Source organism: Carettochelys insculpta, chromosome 23 (genome assembly GCF_033958435.1).
Source record: "Carettochelys insculpta isolate YL-2023 chromosome 23, ASM3395843v1, whole genome shotgun sequence".
NCBI lineage: Eukaryota > Metazoa > Chordata > Testudines > Carettochelyidae > Carettochelys > Carettochelys insculpta.
Window position 1 is genome coordinate 7,271,807 of NC_134159.1, and position 21,130 is coordinate 7,292,936.

Sequence of the window (21,130 nt, forward strand, 5' to 3'; positions counted from 1 at the left end):
TCCAATGTTCTCTTAAAATCTCTATACAAAAATGTTTAAGTACTGTAACAAGTTTACTAGGAAACTGAAGTATTTAATGTTCCTTTTAAGTGTAAACATTTCTGCACTATTGGTAGCGCAAGCTTTATGGTTCACTGATGTAGTTTCAGTAAGTCCTCCAACCAAATTCACAGTTTTCCCATAGCAGCTCTTGGTAAGTGCCTATTGGTGAAATAAAGTAGAAACTGTTTTTCTTAAATGTGCTACGTTTTCCTCTACACTTCTTAAATAAGACTTAAATTTTGAGTGACTACTAGCCCAATTTACAGTTATAGCCTGAGAGTAATGTGTAAAAAGTTGCATAGGCATGAAGCCTAGATATGCAAATCCCTGATTGTGTTAAGAAACTGCCCATTGCTAACTTTTGATATTAGTGATTTATTTCACCTACGTTAGCTGGTAGCTGTTTCAGCTGTGGGGCAGATACTTATGGAGTTTGACCACCTCTGTCAGTTAAGTTTTTATTGTTCAGTAGAGCATTAGTTGTAATTGAGCTGTTCTGCATTCCCTGGGAACTGGCAAGGTGATATCTAGACACTGGTCCCTTTTTTGTCATGTATCGGAGGGGTAGCCGTGTTAGTCTGGATCTGTAACAGCAATGAAGGGTCCTGTGGCACCTTATAGACTAACAGAAAAGTTTTGAGCATGAGCTTTCGTGAGCACAGACTCACTTCATCAGATGCTGGTCTTGGAAATCTGCAGGGCCAGGTTTATACCTGGCTTATTTATACCTGGCCCTGCAGATTTCCAAGACCAGCATCTGATGAAGTGAGTCTGTGCTCACGAAAGCTCATGCTCAAAACTTTTCTGTTAGTCTATAAGGTGGCACAGGACCCTTCGTTGCTGTTTTTTGTCATGGTATCTTCCAGTAATTTTCTAAGGGAAGTAGCCATAGTAGAATGGACAAAAAGCAAGAGAAACCCTGTAGGCCAAAATCTGGCTTGTGGGGAATGGATGGGAGAACCTAATATTTTCTATTTCTGATTGATTTTGCATTTTGCTGTGCAGTTGCCTAAAGCTGAATCTAAATTTTTCCCATTCCCATGCCCTTCTTGTGAGTGAGATTTTGGTTCTCTTCTACAAAGATCACACATTAGATTTGCTTTTAATGTCCTAGTGTTAGGGTAGCATGAAAGATCTTGACAATTAATTTGTATGTTACACAGTAGGTTTTTAAGATGTTAAGTTATTTTCCATATGTTTTTCCTCTTAGTAGGTGAAGTAGTTTAAATCAAACTGACAGTCAGAGAAAGCCTATTTGTATATTGCCCTTCTGCTGTGTCTGGCCTATAGAAACTTGGTCTAGTTTCCATACAAGTACTCTAGCACTTGGGTGCCAGTGTCTGAGTGAGGCGAGTTTATCGTGTGAGTTTTAGTCATGCATTCTTGTTTGGTAATGCAGTGTAAGTGACCCCATTTACAGAGATAGAATGCGCTCTGAATAATCTATTGAGCTTCTTGATGAATACGGATATTACTGGATCTGCAAAATAAGCCAGGCATGGGAGTGTGCTGGTTGGTCAGGTTTTGACACCTTAAGTAATTCTGAAAGGTCTTTCTCTGGAGTATTTGAGGTTATGGTATCATCTTATGAGACTGGGGATTCTGACCTCTGCTATGCCTGCTGAAGCAGTGGACCAGCTCCATCTGTCAAGAAGTATGGTCACAGCTGCTGCCCTCAACAGATTACTACTAAGTTGCCTAATGAGCACCCTGGGCTTCAGAAGTGGAGCTTGTGGATTTTCACTTTGATCTTTTAAAAAGGAGTGATACAAGCTTTTTTTGAGGGGGGAAGTTAGGAGCAACTTTTGCTTATCACAATGCTGTTGTGTACTAGGCAGTAGTTCTGGTGTAGAGGTACTGTTATGAGCCAGCCTGAGGTGAACTAAACCATGTTCTCCAACTCCACCCTCCACATGGGGATATGACTAGTGGTATTGAATGTAGTTGAAGTAATGGATGTTTGGTTTGTGGGGCTGAGGAGAAGGGATTGGTACTCATTGAAAGGTTAGTAGAATAAAGAAACCCCATCTGTAATCCTCCCAGTATCCACATTAGATACACTGATTAGGATGTCTTTTTAAATTCTGTCCAGTGTTTGTTAGGCACATCTTATGGCTGTGGAAAATGGTATCCTCCACCACAGTAACTTAGTTGCAGATACATTTTTTTGGTTTGTAGCTTTGTAGGTGTTCCAGTTACCATCTTTTCCCTAATAGTGGCCAGTGTATTTAAGTGCAGAAAATTAGAATATATCTGTCTTGTTTTTCAAAAAGCCCCAACCAATTAAACTTTTTTTTAAAGGTTTAACTGAAATAATTGGGTCTGAATCAATGGTAAAACCAGTGCTGCTTGATAGAGACTGGCTTTCATTTAAGCTAGGCTCAAAGTCACATAGGGTATTCCTACACTACAATGTGTCAGTGACAAAAGTAATGTCAACATGCAGTGGTTGGTAAAATCAACACAGTGTCTAATGTTGTTGTCTTTAGTTGCTAGGTACTGTGGGACTGCAGACCATGGTACAAGGCATCCTGTAATCCTCAGTTCTTTGGCTGTGCCAGTGATGAGGATGGCTCAGTAAGCTGTGACCCTGGCTTCTAGAAAAAGTTAAAAGAGGGTGGAGATTCACCGTGAGCATTTGAGACATACAGTAACCACCCAAAAGTGGAGGATCCACAGGGCATAGCCAGAGCTTTGCCAGAACATTGAAAGTATTTTAAAAAATTGCCTGCTTGTCCACAGGCTGCCTTAATTCTGCAGGACATCTCTCAACTGAACATTAACAGGTGCACCCGTGTCCTGCTTCTGCAAGCAAGCAGCGGGGTGGCCAGCCTATCATACAGCTCAGCTATACACCACCTTGGTACCATCAGCACAGATCTGAGAATAGATTGGGAGAGTGTTGTGCCACAGGGGTGAAGAAATACATGGAACCTCTGTGAGAAAATTCACAAATACCTCAGAAAACTCTTCATTGTTTCCCTGCAAGAATCCATTGGTATAGTTGAATGTGTAAATATCCTTCTTGTCCATAATGCCGAGCCAGGCGGGGCAGCTCACAGAAGAACAGCCACTGGTACCCAATCCTCTATTATGCTGCAATAGAGCAACTTGCCTTGCTTCAAATTCCACATGCTGTTGCTGCGGAGCCTCAAGGCTTCAGAGGGGTTCCTGCCTTCCTACAACATGGGGTGACCCCACAGCGAGGTCCATGTTATCCTCCAGCTTCTGCTCTTTATCAAGGACTTGTTGATCAGGGCAAACCCCTTTTTCACCTGAATCTGTGCCTTCTGAAGTAACCACAGGGCTCTCTGCTTTGGATGTGGGGACTCCTCCCAGAATTCCATCCAGTTCTTGATTTAAAAAAAAAAAAAAAAGTCATGTCTTGGGTACAGCACCAGAACATTTGTTTAACTGTCTTGCATTTTGGTGCTTCTGATGCGGTTCTTTTATCTTGGCTGTGCATTCAAGTCTGTTTCACTCATACTATTTCTCACAAAGGGATCAAGAAAGGAGCTCATATGTGTTGCAGTTCCTGTGGGTCCCTTGTAGTCATGAAGCTGACCAATTCTTCAGCCCTCACACTCATTAGCTCCTACAGCTTGGTAGTGCTCCATGCAGTAGAGTGTTTGGACCTATGGCTGCACACCTGATTTTCTGAGAAGATGCCATTTGGAGCACTCTTCATTGAGGTAGCCTGCAGGAAATGAATTTTAAAAGTTCCTAGGGCTTGCTGGTGGCCAGTGCATGTTTTGATTATTTGGCTGCAGAGCAGCTAAGTTCAAAGCACTTGCTAGAGTGGCCACCTGATCATGGTGGGAAACCACCTGGAATTCACTAAAATTGACAATCCCAGCTTTTTTGTACACATTGCATGACTGACAGTAAAAGGAGTGAGAGGGACAAAAGTCCCTGAAAAAGGTGAAAGTTTTCTGTTGCTGAAACTGGCCTTTTTTCATGTTGCTGTTTGAACACACTCTGTGTTTTGTCAGCCAAAATAGGTTTTGGATGACGAAACTTGACACTGTAGACATATCCATAGGTAGGAGAGAGACAAGTGAGTTTACAAAATTGCTGCTTGCCCTTTGTAGTCTTATTAGGACCTTGGGAGGGGTGGAAAGAAGATACAAAAGATTTAGGGTTTGTCTGCAATTAGAACTGGACCAATGCCACTGTACTGGTTCAATGAAGACACTAGGGTATGCTGATTGGTGTGTTTAGCTAGGTAGGTAGCTAGAGTGATGTAAATCCCCTTCTGGCCAGCCGTGAGTGACACAGTTATATTCTAGTCTAGATCAGGCCTTGATTGTAATTGGTCTGTCTCAATAATCCCATGAACTCAAGCTTTCAAGTGTACTTGTCTTACTTTTTCTCAAGAGTTGTGTGGTTTTTAGCAGCGAGGAGAGACTAGAATAAGTGGAAGTGTCCACTTCTGTAAACTAATATCATCCTTGATGACTACACTTTTCTGAAATGTACAATTTGTGAGTGTCAACAATAAAGCTGGCAGTACCCCCATCAGTCTGACATGAAATGCATGACATGCTTGCCAGAAAATGTTGGCACCTAGGACATTTTTCCTGTTGGTTACTTCTCTTGGACAGTCTCATTCAACACAATTATTTTGTCATCTCCACCCACTTCTAATGTTTCTACTTTTTTTTTGGTGTGGTTGTCCTTGATGTAATAAACTTTTAAATCTGGTGATCAGAAAACTTCCGAGCATTTCTGTTTTAAAAACAGTCAACAATTGAGGGTGGTATTTCTTTGATCCATTGGCCATTTTGGCAAGTTAACAGCTCCAAAAAGCCAAAATCCTTTGCTAGTTTAATAAGAGCCCCTCCCTTCCCTGGTGCCTAGTTCTGCTCTTTAAAGCTGTCTTGTCTGTTATGCGAAGAATCTTATCTCCCAATATATTAATAATTCATAGGTGAACTTTTAAGGCTTCCCAAACAACTTGGCTTCCTGTAGAGCTACTGGACATGAGAGGCAGACCTGGGGAAGTCACTCGATTTCTTTCCTAGCTTTCCTTACCTTTATAAAGAATATTTGAATATCTCCTGACGCTGCAAATGTTTCTAAAATGTTGTTGTGATGCTTGCTTGGAAGGTGGTATAGAAACGTTATCAGAATGATGTGTGGGGGAAGTTAAATTTATTATCTTATTTGGGGATACATAAGCAGCCTCAACTTTGAGGTTAATTTCATCTTTGAAAGCATCTTGAATCAGAAAACAGAACTAAAATATAGCAAAGCTAAGTGTTGTAAAGATCGGGGAATGATTCATCAGTCACCACCTACTGCTTTGTTGAAAATGCATCAGCAAGAAAGCAGCACAAGTTGGCCTTAAAATAAGGAAAAGTCAGTAATTGCCATGCAACGAGGGCATATCTTTGATGCTAGATGATGAATCAGTCTAATTTTAAGTTATTGTGTAATGACTGAGGTTGGAGAGGGGGAAGTACTCAGAAAAGCTTGTGTCTTTATAAGCTATTTTTCTATTGTATCCAGCATTTTTAACATAATTTTAAAATCATCTTTGCTAATGTCTAAGTGAATCCCAGTTTTCAAATGTAAGTTGACATAAATTATGACTCAAAATTTTATCCTCTAAGTAAATTTTTTTCACCATTTTCTAATATCATAAATTAAGAATTGAAATAAATGTGTGGTAGTGTATTGATTTGGTTAAATTCAAATATAGGTACCATGTATACAGGCTATATTTAGTTAAAAATCAATGTTTTAATAGTTACAAGTCAATGAAAAGCAACCTTTCTTTAGGAAAATAAGCACAAATGCAAAACAGGATTAAAATTAATTATTTAAATCAAGGTTTCCTACTTTCTGATTTAGAGTGTATCTACATTGCCAAGTTTTGTTGCCAAAAACTCCTTTTGGGGACACAACAGTGAGTGTTCACACTTCAGTGTGACCACACCCATTTTTGGTGCCAAAAAAAATTTCCTTAGGAGAGACTCTTCTTTTCCCCTCCCTTTATTGTCAATAAAGAGCCAGTGTAAACACTGCTGCTAGTTTTAACACAACAAAAAAGCAGTCATGTAGCACTTTAAAGACTAACAAAATAATTAGGTGATGAGCTTTTGTGGGGCAGACCCACTTCTTTGTATCTGGAGATAGTGCTGTACTGGAAATGGTGCTGAAAGTGAATTGGCATGATGGTTTTATAACAAAGCGATACAACCAAAAAAATCAAAATGAAAACTAGTAAATCAGATACATAGGACAGAAGAGGGAGGCAAAGGGTGGAGAGGAAACAGGAGGGAAAATTACTTACTGCAAGTGTCAGTTAAGATAAGTGACTTGCTTGAGATCACTACAAATATCAAAATGGGGAAACTGCCCTTGTAATGCATATGGTAATTGATCTGTCTATTGAGGCCAAGGTGCAAGGTAGCGAGTTTGAGCATAAACTGGACAGTAAGACCCCTATTTCTGTGATTTTTTGACTTGCACATTACTTGGATTAATGAGAGTTGAAATCGTGAGTGGCGGGGAATCAGGCAGCTCTCAGCTCCCTTCCTGATGCAGGAGCGGGGAAACTGACGGGTGCTACTGTGCTGGTCAGTTGCCTTGCTCTCAGTCATGGCAGGGAACTGGGAACCAGATGGCACCCTGGCTCCTGGCTTCCCTCTGCTTGTGGGAGCTGGGAAGCTCCCACAGCAGCGGTGGTAAGTTTCCTAACCCCTACAAGTAGGGGAGCCAGTATGAGCCCCTGGTCCTGTAAGTGACAGGGTTAGGTCCAGTGATGGTGCCTCCAGAATAAATATGTGGACAAACTTGGCAATGAGGTTTGTTGCAAGAAGAAGTTCCAGGATTAGCATTACTGTGGTATGGTTGGTGATAGCTAGTGAGAATTTTCCTGAGGTTAGATAGTTGTCTGTAGGAGAGAACAGGTCTTTCATCCAGAGAGTTGTAGAGGCTTGATAATGTGCGGTGTGTTTTGTCCATAGAACTGGTATGCGCCAGTTTCCAATAATACCTGCCCTGATGGCTCTTCAAAGAATTTTGAGCTCTGCTGCCCTGTGGGCATATGCCCCTCTCTCTTGAAAGCTCTGGGAAATATCTGACAGCTGAATGAGCTACTACATTTAGGGAGCAAAGAGCAAATGTTTGGAATGCTCCTCAGCCCAGGCAGACTGTTTCTGGAGAGGGAGAGATTGTTATGTTGCTTTAACATTCCTAAACATGGGGAGCTCACAGATCTTCATGATGCAGCTCTCAACAGCTGAGGATACTCTGGGAGAAGTCAGAGGGAATCCAAAGATGCAGAGAGATCAGTTCTGCCTTCCTATAACACTGCCTTGTTGGATACATACCTAAAATGTATTGCTCACTGTTGATGATGGTGCCCTCAATGGCTGGGTTTGTGGAGGAGTACTGCCTGCAGCTTCAAGCTAATGAGTAGTCTTGTAATTGCAAATAACTGTTCATTAGCATAATCACATGTCTAATTAGCGTAGCCACGTGAGATTTCACTGCCAGCAAAAACAGGCTGTGTAGACAGTGCCTCTGCTGGCAAAAATCCCCCATCACCAGCCCCTTATGTCTAAATTCTACATGGCTTGTTTACTGCCAGCAGCACCTTCTAGTGTGGCTATGCTAATTAGCCATGTGATTGTGCTAATGAGCGGCCATCTGCAATTGCGAGACTGCTCATTAGTATGAAGCTGCTGGCAATACCCCTCTCTGTAGACCCAGCCCATGTGGACATGATCTGTCGACAGAGGGAGCAAGTGTGAACACTCTGGCAATTTTTGGGTGTTGTCTTAAGTTTTGTCAGCAAAACTTGGTAGTACAGACATACCCTAAAATAATGATGAAAATCGGTGCTGAAATGATTGGTGGTTTTTTTTGTTTGTTCATTTTAGCTCAGCCGTTATCCATTCCTAGAGACAACAATGTCTTTTTGGGTGATGCAGTCAAAAGGGAAAGGCAAAAATGATTTCTTCAATAGCTGGCTAACGGGCTTATTTTATATGTTGTGTACGTTTGAAGGTACCTAGGTACATGAGATACATATTTTGTCTTGAGATGCTAGAACATAAGAGTTCAAGGGACAAATTAAATGACTAAACAGAGATTTAATCAACATTGCCGGACACTTAGGATGGTATGCTTCAAGTAATTAGTCCCCACTTCAGGCATAGTTGACTGATATGGTTTTTTTTTTTTTCCCTCCGAAAGTGCCAGTCTGAGAAATGGTATTTATAGCAACTGAATCTACCAGAGCAGCTGAGAATGAGAGGCTTTCTGTGGGCAAGTATTTGCCTGGCTTTGGTACTCTTCTGCATCTCTCCCTAGCTGCCTTCCCAGTGCAGGGATGGAATTCCTAATGTGGGGAGTGAATGTTGCTGAATTCCAGTTTGAGCTGTTCTTAGTCTCTATTTGATTTCCTTTTTGTCTAATGACTTGAAAATTGCAAACAATGCCTTGATTGAAAAACATATTCTGTGTTAGAAGCTAGTGGAATTGTCCATGTCCCTGAATTTGTCTCTTGTAATATAATTGTTTTCTGGTTTTGCAATCCTTTCTTTCTCACATACTAAAAACAATGTAGTCAAATATCTTTAAAAGATACTCCATTTAAGTCTAAGACAGAGCCTGGACTGAACAGCAGCTTGTGTGTGTGGTCTTAATCATATTCCAGTTCAAATATGAGTCTCAACTCCACCCTAGTCTCAGTAACAAACTTGTTTCTATTGCCATTTGCTCTGATAGGTGTCAATCTACATGTTCCAGGCAGACTTGCATTTTGTCTCTATTCATTGCATTCAGTCTTGGTCCCAGATCTCTTTCTAATGTCTCAATTACATTGGCTACACAGGTATATAAACAATGCTGTTTTACTTGGGCAACCCTCTAATATGGGGTGTGGTGTAGTAAAATAGGCTCAGTCTGATTCCATTTCCTTAAATGTATCTGAATTTTAAACTAGCTGATAACCATCCTTTTCCTAAAAGGTTGTCAATACTAACATTCTCCTCTCGCCCCATCTCTAAACATTACTGTACCCATTATGCAGATAACCTGTGGTTATTTCAACATACCTTCTAACTGTAAGTAAATATAAATGGCAGTGGTAAAAACACCCATGCTTTTGTTGAGGCCACTATTTCCCAAATGGTGTTCCATGGAACCCCAAAGTGAAAATAGGGTTCTGCAAGAAAATTCCTCTGACTCCCTGCCCTGCTGCTGCTGAAACAGCAGAATTAAATTTAATTGTTTTAATGGCTGGCAGGGCAGCGGAAGGGATTCAGCCATTAAAGCAACTGAATTAAGTTCCATTATTTCAGTGGCAGCAGGGCAGGGAACTGCAGAGAGCCCTTCACTTGCTCTGCTAACTGAGCAGCTACACCCCTCTGGTGGTCATGGCTCGGGGCACCCTGACCAGCAGAACACCTCCATGCCAGTCTTCCTTCCCACTGGGTGCATGTGGCTGCCTGGTGTAGGCTCCCCAGCCAGTGTCATGAATAGGTTAATCCTAGGGGCTGGTTTGGGGCCGATGTGGGTTAATCTTGGGTATGGAGGGGTGGGTTTAGGGCTGAGCAGGGTTAAGTCTAATGGGTTGGGGGACACTTTTGTGGGATGGAGGTAAAGCTTGGGGATAGGGCGTGGATTTGGGGACTGAGGCGAATAAAACCTGTAGATTTGGGGGCCAAGAGGGGTGGAGTCTGGGAATGGGGTTCTACAAAAGGCTTCCGAGTTTAAAAGGGTTCCATGGCCAAATACATTTGGGTAACACTCATCAAGGCTCTTGCTTCCACTGATGGGAATGCAATGGTGGTAGACTTAACTGTGTGAGCAGTGATTGGTGAAGTAGAAATTTAGAGCAGTGCTCTTAATGTTTCCCTGGCCATAGGAAAAGAAAAATGTTTGTTTGCAATTCTGGCAGATATGGAAGGAGCAGGAGCATGAGCGATTTATTTTAATTCATTAAGTGTAAAAGGAACCTGCATTGAATCAGGTAGAAGATAGGAGACATACTGGATGGCATAAAGGATAGGAAGTCAATTTCCCAATCTGCACATAAGCTTTTTTTCCTTTTTACTGCCTTTTTTCCCCCCATCCAGCATTTGGCATCCCTGCTGGGTTTTAATCTTTGAATCCATTTCCCTCTCCCAGCACAGAATGTATGTCAGCTAATCCAGGGATTGAGCACCAGTTAGTTCCATTTGCTGCTGCTTAGTTGAAGGGCATGCTATAGTTGAGCTAATTCCTCACTGGTGTGCAATATAGACATATTTCTTGGTAAGATGCCCTGTAATCTGTGTGATTTATTAATGCGGGGGGAGGCTTGAGGGTGCCGTGTGTGTGTGTGTGTGTTAAATGAGACGAACATAGTAAATGAAGTCTGCTCTCCTCTTATTTGCTGCCCCTCTCATCAGTCACCTTCCCGTAAAAACATCCCTCCTCTGTACTATTTTGTACAGCATTCTTATGCAAAGAATCTCCCCATCCAATAGAACAGACAAGGGCTTTAAATAGAAGGCTCCCCTCCCCAAGGAGAGCAATTCAGGACGCCCAAACAGTGGACTGCCCCTGAATCTGAGGACTGTGACTGCCTAACTTTAAAGTGCATGAGATTCATGTCGCCTGTCTCTCTTGTGCTCTTTCATGTAGTAGTGATTGCAGGGATGATTTCCCCATCTGCAAATGTGGGCCACTGATAGCTGCAGATTTGCAGGGCTCTAGTGATGAGTATATGTTTCAGAGTAAATTTTACTCTTTGAACAACAGGCTCTGTAACATTTGTGTGAAGTATATAGGATAAATATGTGTATTGAGGTGTACTTATTAAAATAAACAATTATAAATTAAGATGAATGTGATTGCTGTTCAGATGCAATAACTACTTTTGAGTTGGCAAATACTGTTCTTGGTTTCTTAAATTCAGAATACCCAGTGCTGAAGTTGATCTACTAAATTTAAGAGGCTACAACTTATCTAATTTCTGTACCAAAAAGATGCAGCAGACCAAATAGATTGGGATAGTAAGAATGTTGTAGGTATTGAGCAGTGTTGCAGAGGTTGGTCTGTTAGTGTCTGATTCCAAGAAACAGGAGTTAACTCTTCAAGTGTGCAAGGATAGTTAAAAGTAAACACCTTTCAAACAAAGAAGACTGCCCATGCTACTCTAGCACATCCAAGCTATTCCCCCATTCTTTTCTCTTTTCCCCCTGCGCACTCCCCTCCCCGAACGTAGGCTGCAGCTGCTGTTCCTCTTTTCTAGTCAGACATCCCTTTCTGTACTTGCTACTGGCTTTTCCTGCACAAAGACTGACATGTCAAACTGGCATGGCGTTTTATCCTTTTGTAAGCCAAGCCTGCTTTGTGGACCATCTGTCCTATTATGAATGAAGTCATCTTCCGTAGTTATAAGTATACTTTAGCTGCATCTCAAAGGGAAAAAATGGTGAAGCGAAAACTCTTTTGTTTTGTATTTGCTGGCTGTGTCTGTCATCATCATCATCCAGATCTGGGAGCAATGCTGGAATCGCTCTTTTGTTTTCTAGGTGATTGTGGGAGCAAAGGTTATGTAACTATTCAAGGCTAATGGGCCATAGATAATTTTCTACCTTGTTCTTGCCCCAAGTAGCTCTCCAGTTGTATAGTAAGTTTTCATTTAAGAATAGACCCTAAGGATGTAAAATTAAGCTTTCTACAACCATGAAGCCTGTTTCTGATTTTTGAAAGTCAGACTGTTAGAGGAATGTGGCTATGAGCTGCATCTTAAGACTGACTGCATTTGACTTTACACTGTTTTTCAGTCTAAACTTCATGACATTTTGTTTCACTTCACAAGGAATTAAAAATTAATTTTTAAAACTGAAAATGTGTAGCTTAAGTCCTTTTATCGGAAATATTTATCCAGTATTGGAATTTGCAAATTTAAAATATGTAGGCTATGTCTACACTAGCATCCCCCTTTCGAAAGGGGGATGCTAATGACGCTTCAGGATGTGCTAATGAGGTGTTGCATAACCAAATAGTAATGAGGGGATTTTGAAGTGTGTGGGGTCCTCTCGAAAAGGACCCTGTGTAGTGGCACTTTCGAAGGGCTGCGGCCACTATTATGCTAATGAGGCACTGCATATTCATAGCATCACCTCTATTAGCATATCCCACAGTGTCTAATTAGCATCCTCCTTTTGAAAGGGTGGGGCTAGTGTAAACACAGCCATAATCCATTTAAAAGAACCAAGATGGATGCTAGTGCGAGTCATCAAGCTGGAGAGAGCATAAACTTAATATTCGCCCTTCGTATACTTTGTTCTCCAATTTTTAATCCCCTCGAAAAGAGTGTGGGTTCAATACATGGGTAAGAGCATTTGTTAAATTATTTCTAGTATGTCATTATCCCGATAAGCCTTAATTTGAGGTTCTTCACTGATCAAAGAATCATCTATAATAATCTTGTAGCAAGTTAAAATTTGTTTTTCCCTACTCACTGTGTGCTTCTGGACTACTTGCCATTAGAAGAGACATTTTAGTCTCCCTTTAAAATTGTAATATTGGATTTATAAGAGGTACAGTGTTTAAGTATTCTCTTAGTTACCCCTGAGTAAAATACAGAAGCTAAAGCAGGAGAAAATTATGCAAAAGACAGCAGATCAGGGCATAAGTGATTTGGCTCTAGTTACAGAAAGGGGCCTGGAGAAAGGATTGGGTTTCTCAAACTGGCTGTTTAACGCCAGTGCTCAAAGTTAACTGCAGGGCCACTCTCATGAAAACTAAATATAGCCGCTGCAACTGAAAAACCTTTCTCAGGATTGAAACAGAATAGTTAATTGCCACATTGGGCATTAGAAATAACAGACAAAAATGTTTATTCAGTAATATAGGCTGTTAATGTTGAAGCCCACTGTGATTGTCTGCCTTGACAAAGTCCTGGTTGCAATGATTTAGTTAGTGTTGATCCTGCTTTAGGCAGGGAGCTGGACTTGATTTCTTGAGATCGCTTCCAGCCCTAGGATTCCATGATTATTGGTTTGCTGATTTCCCATGTCTTTGTTGTTAAACCCATGCAGAGAAGCAGTGCTGAAGCAGTATTTTATGGCAGAGAAATGGGACAGTTGTACAGATCATGGTCTGTTTTGTGATTCACTAATGTGTTTCATCTTGACCTTCCATGGCTTTATAAAAAGGCTTTTAATGTTGAGTGTTTGGGGCGGAAGGAGTGTCATTGAAGCAGATGTTCCAGTTTTCTAATCTAGCATTCTTTTTTTTTCATTTTCCAAATGAAATTACAGTTTGGCATCTTTGTGAATAGTATTGCCAACTGTATCATTATTGTATGATTGTGGATTTTTAGGTTGGATTTTACTGTTGCACAGTTTATCTGTACTGTGAGATTCTAAACTGAGATGTGTTAAAATATTATTTTCTTTAGAAGTTCCAGCCAGCATCCTTCATAAATGGCCAGATTGCATTAATCTCTCTATCATATGAATGAATTGGTTATGTGCTGTATGATGTCTAGATAGTCCTACATGGTGCACTTTCTTAAAACAAAAAAGCAGTCAAATAGCACTTTAAAGACTAACAAAATAATTTATAAGGTGAGCTTTCGTGCGACAGACCCACTTCTTCAGAGTCTGTTCTGGTCTGGCTATGGTCTGAAGAAGTGGGTCTGTCGCACGAAAGCTCACCTTATAAATTATTTTGTTAGTCTTTAAAGTGCAACTTGACTGCTTTTTTGTTTTGATAGTATATAGACTAGCCTGGCTCCCTCTCTGTTACTCATTCTTAAAACAATAATCCTAATTTTTAGCTTCCTTGCTGTCTCTTGTCATAATTGACTGATCACTGATCTTAAGCCACCTCTTGCCTGGTAGACTATATTTGAGCTAATGATCTGTCATGACTGAAAGTTGTCATGTAATGAATACTCTCTGTCTTACGAGAGAGTGGTCTCAGCTCAGTTCTAATGAACTGAGTTTATATCCTACAAAATCCTTTTACAATGATCATTATCAACAACCATAGGTTCAGCGCCCATTGGTGTCCAATGCCTCTCTCACTATTTCCTTACATCTCTCCCTGTCTTGTGGGGAGTGGCTTAATTTCTGTAGACTAGCTCCACACCAATCTACTATATCCTCTACCCCATCTCTGTGGGGTCTGCCTGTCCCGTTTGAACCGCCCATTATTGCAAATACCAGCATCTTGATTTTTCGTTCATTCTGCATATATGCCCGTATAGCTGTAACTTGCATTGTATTACCTTCTGCAGTAGGTTCTCTTTCATCTGTATCTTCCTATATAATTCCTCATAGGTAACCTTCTGCATCCATCCTGTTCTCAGGATCTTTCTATAACTACTCCTCTCAAATGCTAATATTCTTCTCTTCAAATCTTTTATCTCCCGTGTCTCACATCTGTACAACATGCTGTTGAATACATGTTTTCAAGGCACTCAGCTTTGCTCCTAAGCTAATCGCTTTACTTTTCCAGTTCTTACCCATTGCCTTCAAACTTGCTCTTGCTTTTGCTTTTCTAGTTGCTGTTTCCTTCTTACAGTCTAGATCATACGTAATGTTGCTCCCCAGGTACGTGAGCTTCTGTACATTCTCTAGTTTAATCCCATCTGCACTGATATTCCTATTTCTTATCTCCAAATACAATTGTTTTATCAGTGTTCATAATCAGTCCCTACTGCTTCTCTCCCTCGTTTAGCACCTGCACTGTTTTCGCTAGCTTCTCCTCATCTTCCTCAATGATAACGGTATCATCTGTGAACCTCAAGTTGTTAATTCTTATCCCATGCACAGATATCCCTTCTACCTCTTCCTAGATCTTGTCCATTGCTCTCCCTAGATGTGTGATAAAGATATTCAGTATATCGGATCTCCTTGTCTCGTACCTCTGTTTGTTCTAAACCAACTTCCCAACTCTCCGAACATTCTCACCGCTGCCTCCGCATTGTCATTGATATGCTTTTGACAACCATATCAATCTGCTATCCACTCCACACAACTCCAACACTGCCCGAGTCACTTTCTAATCTATACTGTCAAATGCATTCTGAAAATCGATGATGCAAGTGTAAATGTTCTTGTTCTTTCATCGAGCTTTCTCTGCTGTCAATCTTTGTGCCAGTATCTGCTGTATGGTAATTCTATCTTTCCTGAACTCTGCTTGCTCATCCGCTAGATGTTCTATCAGCAACCTTAGTCTCTCCCATCAGTATCATCATCAGCACCTTGCCTAGATGACTCATTAGGGCAATTGTTCTAAAGTTTTTGCATTCCAATGCACTTCCTTCCTTGTGTATTGTCACTAGCATGAATCTTGTCCATTCCTCAGGTGCCTTCCCTTCTTTTCATGCTATGTTACATAGTCTGCAAATTTCCTATTGTACTTTCTCTGCCATATTTAATCATCTCTCCCATGATCTTATTTCTAGGGCTCTTGTTGTTCAGTCATTTCACTGCTCTTTCTACTTTCTCCTCAAAATATCAGTCTCGCTCTCAATGCTTGGTGGAGATATCTCTTTCAGTTCTTTAAGCCACTCTTATCCTTGGAGGCAATACCTCAAGTTGAACAGAATAGATGGGTGGATGGAGCGAGTGAAGGGAGGGAAGGGGGACTTTCAGAAGTTTTGCACTCTGCAGGTACCATAGTTGTTCCCTGGATTTAAGCATTCGATTTCCTGAACTATTAATAATGGCATCTCTCACGAGCAGAGAATTGAGTCAAAACATTTTTATTTTTTATTAAGTGGAACACACAGCTTTAATTTTCCATCATTAAGACTTTCACTCTACTGAACTTCCCGCTAACTGGGTCTGTATTCATTTTAATGTTTTTGGATATTACTTCAGCAGACATGTTTTTGCTGTGCCATCCTGGAGCTAAGGAGGTGCGTAGAGCCCCTAAGGTATTCACCATCTCATAAACAGTACTCAGGGCAGCCCGTCAGTAGCTGCTTCAAACCCTTCACCTTTTGACTTGGTTTCTTTAGTGAAGTGCTTTATCCTGTTGCCATAGAAACATTGAGGTGAAAATCTTTAGTTACCAAGGCCCTTAGTAGGCTTGGAGATGATGCAAACCAGGTCTATCTTAAATACATCAAAAATGCTGCTATTACTTTTAAATAAGTACTTGTGTGGGGGGCTGCTTTTCTCACAGTAAAATATATTGGATGGTATTTGAGTCGCTATAGGGGCTCGTCTCCATACTTGGCTTAATCTAATTCTTGACCTCCCCCCCCACCCCTCCACTCTCTGATTTGCTCACCTTGATCATTTTTTTCTGATTTGTCCTCCTTGATTACTGTTTTTGGTTCTCTGTGCCTTAAATATTGAGTCTGTTCTGGTATGGCTATGGTCTGAAGAAGTGGGTCTGTCCCACGAAATCTCGCCTGATAAATTATGTTAGTCTTTAAAGTGCTACTTGACTGCTTTTTGTTTTGATATATTGGATGGTTGGTGCTTGTGGGGTGGGGGCCAGATGGATGGATTTAATCTGTCTACTACAGAATCTAGAGAAACGTTCCTTTTGGGGTTAAATATTTTTCCCTCTGAAAGGAGACTAGCTATCATTTTCACTAGCAAAAGCACTTTTTACGGAACAGTATGTCCAAGACAGCGCATCTTGCCCTAGTACTTTCCTGTCACCCATTTCCCCCTCCATTCCGTGGCTACTGAACAAATGCTCAGTGTTGCCTAGACTCGTGACAGTGCTTAAATACTGAACCGATATACTCTAGAAGAATTCCACAGAGACTTTAACAATCTGCACCCCACTATCAATTTATGCCTCGATTACTCCACACAAGAGAGACATTTCCTGGACACTACAGTACAAATCAGGGATGGCCTGATTGGTACCACACTGTACCGGAAACCCACTGATCGCTATACTTACCTACACCCTTCTAGCTTCCGTCATGCACACATAACTAGATCCGTTGTTTACAGTGAAGCCCTTAGGTACAATCACATTTGCTCTGATCCAACTGACAGAGACCAAAAACTACAAGATCTCTACCAGATATTCATAAACTTGAATTACCCACCAGGAGAAATAAAAAAACAAATCGACAGGGCCAGACAAATACCTGGAGACCAGCTACTCCAAGATAGACCCAAAAAAGCCAAGAACAGAACACCACTGGTCATCACCTACAGCCCCCAACTCAAACCACTGCAATGAATTATTAAAGACCTACAACATATCCTTAATCAGGATGCCATACTCTCCTACAGACAACCTCCCAGCCTTATGAGGATCCTCACAAACAGCCACAGTCTGTACCCCAGGAATACCAGTCCTGGAACCTTTCCTTGCAACAAAGCCTGCTGCCAGCTTTGTCTGCATATCTTCTCTGGAAATACCATAACTGGACCTAACCAGGTTACTCACAGAAACAGGGGCACTTTCTCATGCTCCTCTACTAACATCATATATGCCATCATGTGCCAACAATGCCCAGATGCTTTGTACATTGGACAGACTTCTAACTTCCTTTGACAAACAGTTAATGGGCACAAAACAGACATCAAAACACTCCAGATCCACAAAGCAGTTAGTCAACATTTTAATGGAATGGGGCATTCTGTTAATGACTTAAGGGTATGCATGTTACTGGAAAAAAAATTTTCGCCCTGCTATTCAAAGAGAAACAGCGGAGCTGGTTTTTATATTCAAATTTGGCACATTAACACGTGGTTTGAGCTGGGGTGGGAATTTTCTGAGTCACTATAGGGGCTCGTTTGCATACTTGGCTTAATCTAATCCTTGACTTTCCCCTTTCCCACCCCTCCACTCTCATTTGCTCACCTTGATCATTTTTTTCTGATTTGTCCTCCTTGATTACAGTTTTTGGTTCTCTGCGCCTTAAATATTGAGTCTGTTCTGGTCTGGCTATGGTCTGAAGAAGTGGGTCTGTCCCACGAAAGCTCACGTAATAAATTATTTTGCTAGTCTTTAAAGTGCTACTTGACTGCTTTTTGTTTTTCAGACAACTTCATTAAGAGGGACACTAGCACCTTCCCTTTTTGACTCGGCAGTTGATTGACATAACATTTCTTTAAAAGAGAGACATTCAATGAGGTATTTGTGGTAAATTCTAGATGAGTTTATTCCTGCAGCTAATATGGTAGAATGTTGATTTTTATTACTTGCATCTGTCATGGAGTTTGGAACTAGTATTTTGATCTGCTTAGGTTTTAAGGAACTCCGTTCGTAGTGCTAGAATAAGTTAGGAAATGCTAAATTTATTTGCTTGGATTAGAAGACTCTCTTGTGTTTGTTTCGTGGGTACGTGGACAAGATCATTGTTTGTATACTGTTAAATCCCACATATGCCACGAATGTGTAATCCGCAGAAACTAGTTTAAAAGGTGACAGTCCTGGATAACTGCTTCCTCTTTGTGTTCAAGAAAAAATGTGGGCAACAGTAATAAAGATTCCCGAATGTAGTTTTTGTATACCTCAATTTTTCCATTGAAGGAGTGCCTCTGAAACAAAAGGGTATTTGCTTCTTTGAAACTATTAATGATCACGCTAATTAGTGTTGATAATCAAGTGCTAATATGAGGCAAATTTGAACTGTACGGTATTGGTGAAGGATTCATCATTTCCTGGATGATAAACGGTACAGCGCTATAAAAATTCCTTGCTCCTTGTACACATGTAATTTCTTTTATGACAGTTGTTTGTGGGAAACAGATGTGTTTAAAATAAGCTAGTATCACCTAATTGCTAAAAAGTCATTAACCTCGTGGATTTCTTCTTGTTCCATAATGTTTCATCACCTACTTTGGCAAAGCTCTTGCTGCATTAGATAAATGCTTTCTTCTGTCTGTTGGCAATTGAAAGTTTTTGGAGATGCCTGCCCCTCAGGTTTAGTGCTCTTACAGTTAACAGCATACTTTTTTTGGTAACTCTAAACAGTTCCTGCTGCTTATTTTGCTTCTAGTGATATTGAGGCACAGAAAATAAATAAAATTAAAATTAAACATTTAATTTTATTATTACATTTATGCAAGTATAGAAAAGTGTGTCTACAATGAGCTAACTAACATATCATGATTGTCTCTGAAATCCTTCATGGTGATGACACCGGCAAGCTCTTATCTGAGGAAGATATGTAAGGTCAGTGTGATGGAGTGCGGGGAGTGCATGTGTGAGACTCAGGCTGGATGTATGTGAGACAAACGGAGCAGCTCCCAGCGGCTAAGGATGACCCTGGGGCTATACCCTAGGCTGGCAGGTAACACCTCTGCCATGAACAAAGAGGAGGGAGGAGCTGAGCTGGGTTTGAATTGGAGGCAGCAGTTAGAAGCTGGAGGGGAGAGGGAGCTGGAAGGCAGCCAGCCGGGCGAGGGGGAAGCTACACCCCAGAGGGGCACCCCTTGGGCTCCTCTCCCCAGGATGGGTTGGAATGACTGTCTCTGACTGCTGCACTGACTCTTCTGTAAGAAACTGGGCTTCTGTCACCTAATAAACTTCCTATTCTACCTGCTGAGTGAGAGTCACGCCTGCCTGCAGCCAGGGTGCAGTGCATGGGGACCCCTGAACCCCATCACAGTCAGCACAATACTATCCACCAATAGTGGACCTTGCCTAGTTGACCTGCGAGTGAAGCTACAGTGCTTTTACAACAGTACAGTTAACAATTAGTTATCCTGCAGTAAAAACACACCTTTGTCAGTAAAGAATAGGGCATTTCTATGGCTTACTGCTAGTGTATTCCAGGCTTCCCGTTTCAGGAAGAGTTACAGGGAATGTGGAAGAACAGCTAGCAGCTTCTTTCCACCAGCCTTTATACCTGTAGAATTTTGAATGGCAAAGGCATGGTACTGGGACTAATGAATGACATAATGGAATATACACTGTACAGGGGACTACTACGAGAAAGTCTTAAGTTCTAGCTTATCTCACAAACTTCAGTGGCAGCGGTGTCATACTGCAGATATATCACAGTCCCCTTTATAAGGTATGGTCCAAGGTCATGGATATTTAGATTAGTAGTAGAGTCAGGATTTGAACTTGGCTCCTTGAGTCACTGGCGCAGGCCGCTAGTTGTTGCTTACTGAACCTCACCGGTGAGTCTAAATATCCATGACCTTGGACCATACGTTTATAAGGGGGCTTTGATATATCTGCAGCATGACACCACTGACATTGAAGATAGCGGAATATAATGTCAGGGCAGGTAGCAACTCCAAGCATATGGAGAGGCAGATAGAATAATGCTAACAAGCTAAGGTGTTCTTGAAGGAGATGGGAATGGAATGTAACAATTTCTGCCCTTAATTGTCAACCGTTTTACTTTGGGTTTGAAATCAAAGAACTTTGCTTGCTAATAAGAATGCTACTTTGAACTCATTTCATAATTAGTTTCATTAATTGTAGCTTATGAATATAAAACTTTCTGATCCTTGCAAGGAGCTACTGCTTCTCATCCCCAGTCAGTGCTGTGGATGGTGATGGTTATAAATGGTTGGGATATGAGAAAGGAATAAAAAACTCAAGGGGGGCATCATGGGAATTTAACCCTGGAAAACTGAACAAAATGTATTGATTCTCAGTTTTCTGATTTCTAGACAAGGTTGAAATGTGTGTTGTAGAAACATTACAGCTTGGCTGAGACAATCATGGGGAAACTGAAGCCACGTTTGATTTCCTAGGTTTTTGTTACTAATGTGTTGATGCCCATGTTGGCAAGCTGGAGTCCTGCTTCGGTGGTGAGCTGGGCTTGTGTCTTTGCCATGTAATAGCATACTGGTATGCGGCATATTAATTCTTGTCTTTGCATGGCTGTCAGCTTTTATATGATAGGAATGTCAGCGTAGGACAAATCTAAGCAAAGAATTGGCTAGGAGAAGTACAATAGCAACTGTTGCTATTTGTGGCCAAAACAGCAGTCTGGAGCAGAGATCCCTTTTCCATCATATAGCCTTGGATAGTGGCCTTGCTTAGCGTTGCAGGATCTGGTAGAGCTGTTAAATCTTGGAAGGTAATCCAGAGGCTACAGTGTTTTCAAAGGGCTCAGTTCCCTTTGGAATGTAATTTGTAATGAATCAGATAAGAGATTGGGGTGTGTTATAGGGCA

At 41.1% G+C, this 21,130-nt stretch overlaps 1 protein-coding gene across 9 annotated transcripts in view; it reads left to right on the forward strand.

The window, feature by feature from the left end:
- The window catches only part of KIF1B (kinesin family member 1B), a 158,848-nt gene that overhangs the window by 13,461 nt on the left and 124,257 nt on the right, over nt 1–21,130 (forward strand). The gene's annotated exons all lie outside the window — the stretch shown is intronic.